At 49.2% G+C, this 6,623-nt stretch overlaps 1 protein-coding gene and 1 non-coding gene across 3 annotated transcripts in view; one reads left to right on the forward strand and one right to left on the reverse strand.

The window, feature by feature from the left end:
• The window catches only part of SHANK2 (SH3 and multiple ankyrin repeat domains 2), a 149,605-nt gene that overhangs the window by 108,021 nt on the left and 34,961 nt on the right, over positions 1 to 6,623 (forward strand). The window lies entirely within an intron of this gene.
• On the reverse strand, positions 535 to 653 carry LOC111732865. The gene has a single exon (XR_002777746.1). It is a non-coding gene; the product is annotated as a 5S ribosomal RNA (ribosomal RNA).

Raw genomic sequence — 6,623 nt, forward strand, 5'->3', positions numbered from 1 at the left:
CTCAAGGTCACCTAGGTTTTCTCTTCCATTGTCTTCTAGGAGTTTTACAGTTTCACATTTTACACTTAGGTCTCTGATCCATTTGGGGTTAATTTTTGTAAAAGGTGTAAGGTCTATACAGATTTTTTTTTTTTTTTTTTTTTACATGTGGGTGTCCCATTTTTCCAGCACCGTTTGTTGAAAAGGCTCTCTTTTCTCCGCTCAACTGCCTTTGCTCCTTTGTTAAGACCCGTCGACTCTATTTGTGCGGCTCTATTTCTGGTCTCTCTGTTCTGTTCCGATGATCTGTTTGTCTGTTCTTTCTTCGACACTCGATTACCGTAGCTTTCTAGTAAGTCTCGACGTTAGATAATGTCAGACGTCTGACTTTGTTCTTCTCCTTCAGTATCATGTTGGCTATTTTTGGCCTCTTGCCACTCCATACAAAATTTAGGATCGTTTTGTAAAGTATTCACAAAATAACTGGCTGAGATAGAACTCAACTTGTTCGGGGCCACTCTTCAAATTTCTTTTCTTTTTTATTTTTATTTTTTATGCCTACAGCACCTGGTCTTCCTAGGTGGGCTCCCATCCACGTACTAACCAGGCCCGACCCTGCTTAGCTTCCGAGATCAGATGAGATCAGGTGCGTTCAGGGTGGCGTGGCCGTAGACTCGGGGCCACTCTTAAATATGAGGGGCCTGCCGAGTAACACAAGGCATTGATGAAAAAGTTAATATGGAAGACAGAGCCGAAAACAAATGTATCGTGGGGAAAAGGGGGAGGGAACAGATCATGCAGGGAAAACGAGACTGTGAAAAGTATTAATATGCTCAGTGAGACAAAAGAGATCCCAGTCCTTGAAGTATCAACAAAAACGTTTTTTCTTTTTAAATAACAGAAAACAAAATAAGAGTGCTTGCATTTAAAAATGTTTTAGCAGATGTGAAGATTTCGATAGAGAGATGGGAAGGTAAACTTGAAAACAATCTCCCAGACAGAGAAAGATGTGGAAATTTGACGAGGAAGGATAATTAAATCAGGAGACCGGACCGGAAGGTCCACCATGTGCCAAATAAGGACACCTCGAGGACAAAACGAGAGAAAGGAAGGGTTCAAGACGCGATGGAAGGAAACTCTCTAGGACCAAAGGACAGGAGTTCCCTGATGGAAAAGAATTCATGAGTACCCAGTATAAGAGATGAAAACAGAGTCACACACACGCACATCCATAAATTTCAGAAAATCTGGCGTGCAGGGTCCTCCAGGGGGACGGCGGGCAGCGGGGAAGGGATGAAGGCTGCATACAAACCGTCGAGACTCGAATGATAGCGGATCGCTCACTGTCGACTCCGGAATCTAAAATAAATGAAGCACAACCTTGAAATCGTTGAAGGAAAACTGTTTCCAACCTGGCACTTTATGGCTTGGTGAACGTTCAACACGCACTCGGAGAGCACGCACGTTCCGTAATCGTCGGGTGTAGTGTTCCGTAAATATCAATTAGTTCAGGGTATTTGCTTAGATCATCTGCGTATTGATTTTTTTTTCTTTTCGTCTGGCTACCCTATCGATTTGAGCGAGGGGCGTTGAAACCTCCTGCCATGTTTGCACAGCTGCCTATTTCTCTCTACTTCTGTCGGAGTCTGCTTTTATATGTTGAGGCTCTGTTATCAGGCGCATACGTGTTTGTGACTGTCGTGTCCTCCTTTGGAATTACTGCTTATATAATAATGACATGCCCCTCTTCGTTTCTGGTAATGCCCTTTTCCTTCAGTCTTTCTGTAAATAAGGGCTTTATCGAGATGTAACTCACGCACCGTCACCTTCGGCTCGTTAAATCGCACGGTGCAGAGGATTTCAGCGCATGCTCAGCGTCGCCGCTGCCAGCACAGTGTGATTTGCTCACCTCGTGCCCATCTCCATCATGCCCCGTCCCTCCGACCCCCACATCTGTGCTATTGTGAACACCACCCCTGCGAGCTTCCGCGTCCGGGGATTTCTGTGAACAAACGTTTTCACTTCTCTTGAGAATATACCTAGGAGTGGAGTTTCTGGGTCACATCATACCCGTGCTTCGCATTGCGAGGAACCTGCCAAACTGTTTTTCACAATGGCTGAAGTTAATTTTGTCTGGTATTAATACAGTCACTCCATCCACGGGATGGTTTTTTTTTCCCCCCATTAATTTACTTTCAACTCCTGTGTGTCTGTATTTAAAATATACAGACAACATATGTCGGTCTTTATTTTTTAATCCATTTTTGTAGTATCTGCTCTTTAACTCGAGTTTCATCCCATTGACACGTAATATTACGATCGAAGCGGATCCGTATGGGTCTACCGGGTCATTTGATTTTTTGTTTGACCTCTCTGTTCTCCCCTTTTCTGCTTTATTTTAGATTATCTATTTTTAGAACTCCATTTTAACGCATCGGCTTTGAGCTGTACTCTTCTGCATTCTTCTTAGTGGTGGCTCTGGGATTATCGTGCACATCCTTAACTGCACAGTCTACTTAGAATTCGCACTGCACACGTCACGCGAACTATAAAACCTCGGCATCTAGGTGTGTCCACCTCGCTCCCGCCTTCCTGCGGGTATCACAGGTGCTACACCTACTCACGCTACAAACCCCACAAAACGATGTTACTTGATCTCAAATAGCGGTGTCTATTTTTTAACGAGAGAGAAAAGAACCGTATATGTTTTACCTAGGTGTTCACCCTTTCCAGTACCCTTCGCGCCTTCCGAAGACCCAGGGTCCCTCCCCTCCGCCTTGAGGACCCTCCTTTCTCGTTTCTCGCGGTGCAGGTCCACTGACAACCAACTCTCTCGGTTTTCACATCTCTACAGACGTCTATTTCGCTTTCGTGCTTTAAAGACATTTCCGCTGGATATAGAATTTTAGGTTGTTATTTTCCTCACGGTTTTAAGGTATCATTCCGCACTCTTCCGGTCTCTATAGCTTCTGATGTGAAGTCCATGGTCATTCGGATATTTTTTCTGACCCATTTTTCTCCGTCTATTCTGAGACTCTAATAATTATTCTCCCCTCGTGGGACTCTAATCATCCTTATGCTGGACCTCTTGGCATGGGCCCACTCACTGTCCCTAAGTCTCTGTTCCCTTTTGAAAATCTTTTTCTCTTTCATGTTGGGTAAGTTCTACTGATGTATCTTCAAGCTCCTCTTTGCTTTCATATCCATTCTGCTTTTAAGCCCATCCAGTGCGTTTCTTTGATTTTAGATGTTGTACTTTTCATTCTAAACGTCCCAGCTCTTTTTTATAGTTTTAATTGTTTTGCTGAGATTGTCTATCTTCTATGCACTAGGAGTATACTTTCCTTTACCTGAGTATTTTAGGATACCTGCTTCAAAGACCTTGTCTGAGAATTGCGTCATCTAAGTCACCTCTGGGTTTTCTCGAGTTTGTACTACATCCTGAATACTGTGACTGTTATGCCGTGGCCACGCTGGATTCTGTTACATTTCCTAGAGATTCGGGGGGAAGTTTACACAAGGAACATGAAATTACTCTTCCACGGCTCTCTATTCTGGGGCTCTCCCCTCACTTTGGCAGCTGTGGCCACCTCTGGCTCTGCCTTCGGATTTCTCAAGCCAGAAAGGCTGTTTTCTATCAGAGTTTCAGGTGACCTACACCACTCTCTGTCCACGGCCCGGATCTCCTAATTTTCCACTCCCATCCAAAATCTGCCTGGCTTTGCTCGTCCTCTGGAGCTCTCAGGGAACTGTGTCTGTTCAGGTTTAGGGGTAGGAGGTTGTATTTTGTCCAGACTTGATTGTTGTCACCTGCAGAAGTCACTCCTATGAGCTCACTTTACTCTCCAACCTCAAATCTTATACCCAACCAAACTACCATTTAAGTATGTAGATAAAGCCATTTTCAAATAGGGAATGTCCCCTTCCCCCCAAAAAAACTTATGTCCCAAACTTCTTTAATAGGAAAGTACTGGAGAATGTCGTCTACCAATAATGAGGCTTTGAACCAAATAAATACATACGTGGAGTCTAGGATTTAGGCGATACAACACGAGAAAGAATCAGAGGGAATCCTGGGGGTGACATTAATGGGAACACAGGTGCACGGATCCCCGAACCACATTTTTCAGAGCAGAGGCGTCTTCAGGAGTGATTTTAGCAAGAACACAAACAACAAAATACCCAAAGTGTTTGAAGATTTTGAAAAGAGATTTACATAATTAAGAAGTGTTTGGGTTTGAATTACTGTTAAGTACGTAGAAAATTAAACTAATAAACAAACGCCAGAGAATTATTCCACTCCAGGGAAAACAAAGTGTATCTGGGAAAGAGACAAAGTAATCATAGTAGGCCGTACCGTTTAGCTGTGAGTAGATACCGCACGGTCATGGTGTAAGGCCCGGGTGTCGCTCCCGTTAAAATCACGATCTAACTGTAACCAGAGGATGGAAACACGGGCTGGAGTGGGATGAGAAAGGCCACGTCGGTGGTCCTCAGCGGAGGGCGACTCTGGACCCCCCCGAGGACGCGAGGCGCCGTGTCCGGAAGCACTCTGCGTTGTCACATTCGGGGTGAGAGGGGTGCCGCTCTAGTGGGTAGAGGCCAGGGATGCTGCTAAACACCCACGACGAAGAGTTCATTGGTCCAGACTTGGGATAGTGCCACTGCTGAGATGCCCTGAGCTAGAGCATCCTCTCCCACGGCGATGTGTCAGCAGATACCATCTAAAATTTACACGTCACGTAGCCACAGTACACGTGTGTTTAGATGCGGTGGCAGATACAGACAGAATGGGCCGAAGGCTTTGGAAGTGACGAGCGGGGCCAGGTGGCGGGCGCTGTCAGCTTTGTAACAAGCTCCGTCTCTTCAAACCACGTGCGCGTACGAGTTTGATGTTTTGAATAACGATTTAGGCAGAAGAGGAGAATTAGTTGGAAAGGTACAAAAGCGTGCAGAGGACGGGCTGTCTCCGCATTCTTCACGAAGCTTCCTGGACTGTGGTGGGGGCCAGACGCGTGCTCCTCTGCCAGCACGTGGCCTGTGGTCCCCCGCCCCGTGTGTGTGTAAGGACGGTGCACAGACAGGCACAGTACCCTTCCTTCCAGCCAGCTGGGCCTGTGACTCGTGAGCTGTTTCTCTCTACTGCTAGGCCGTGATCCCAGGAGCCCCGGGACTTGGCTGACCTTCCATAAATGCGGCGGGTGATCAAGGCACACAGCTCTTCCTGGTGGCAGCGCGCCAGAATTGCAGGGCCAGGTTTTTTGAGGGACGCCGGAACCCCGCGAACGTTTAAGACGCCAGCCTAGGCAGCCGAGGAAACAGCAAGCCTTTCATCTAATCAGCCTGAGAGTCCCATCACCACACGAGCAATTTTGAGCATCTGTTGTAAGGACGGTAGCTGGTCCCAAAGTCCCACTGCAGGCTAAACTGAATTTTTAGTTTTAAGGCTGCGCAATTCAGAGCACAGTCTGCTCTTCGCTGCTACGTCCCCACCACACTAGTTGCCAGGCGTTCCCAGGATCATTCCCGCCCGGTCCGGCCCCGGTCCTGTCTTGTCAAGGTTGCTTGGTGCTGCCTCGTGCCTTTGCTTGCTCTTCCCGAGGGAGGCTACTTATAGGCATCGAGCCACACGCTAGTTGGCACCTCTGTGCCCTCGCTGTCGGCGTGCTCACCTGCACAGCAGCAGCTGATCCCCGAAAGCCCACGCGGCCTGCGGCTCTGACCTTGGCACGCTTCTTGCTTTTGGGGAAAGACTCCATCCAAAGCTTATCTACTTTGCAAAGCAGGATGAGAATTTAAGACGGAACTGGTTGAGGGAGGGTGGCGGGGGAGAAGCGTGCGAGGGCCCACGGCCGAGTGGGCTCTGTGATGGGACCGCCACCCACCGTGCAGGCTGGAGAAGCTGGTCCTCTGTCAGGAAATGCGTGCCACGCTCGTCCTCATGGGGAAGGGGGGGCAGTGGGAGTGTGGCTCCCGCCCCTTTGTGCCCAGAAGAGGAGGATCCTCCGGGACTCACCAGACGTGACGCTGCCCAGGCAGATGCTACCCAGCGGGTGGAGGAAGGCCGGGACGTGTACCCTGCCTGGCACCCCGTCCTCTGGGACATCCCATCTTGCGGGGCACCCCGTCTTATAGAGGAGCTCCCTCCACCCAGGGACAGAGGACAGAGGAGGAGGGAGGCAGGATCTGAGCCCAGGGGCAGAAAAGGGGGCGCCCGGAAAGACAGCGTTTTCTTAGGGAGCTCAGCGAGCCACATCCTGGTGACCAGCGAGGCCCCACTGAAAGGGGGCAGTTCTGATGAGACCTCTGTGGCGTGGGGCATGGCAGGGGGTCTGCACAAACACGGCCGTGGGCGGGGCCCTGCTGTCATTTTCCTGTGGCATTGCCTCTCCCGGCCCCCAAGTCCCGCCCATAACACCCCAGAAGCCCCCTGCCTGGCACTGGCACTGGCACTGGGTATGCCGCAGCAGCGTCTGGGGCTGTGGCCTCACTGGCGGGAACTGCGTCTGCCATCTTTGCCAGTCTGGGTGACCGTGGCCCTGGGGTCTGCTCCTTCAGTCCTCTTAACTAAAACCAATCATTCCTGAGTCACCTGCTCGCCAAGACAGCTCCGCCTCACCTGCCTCAAACCAGAGACAAGATAC

This window comes from Pteropus vampyrus, unplaced genomic scaffold, assembly GCF_000151845.1.
Source record: "Pteropus vampyrus isolate Shadow unplaced genomic scaffold, Pvam_2.0 Scaffold501, whole genome shotgun sequence".
NCBI classification, from domain to species: Eukaryota; Metazoa; Chordata; class Mammalia; order Chiroptera; family Pteropodidae; genus Pteropus; species Pteropus vampyrus.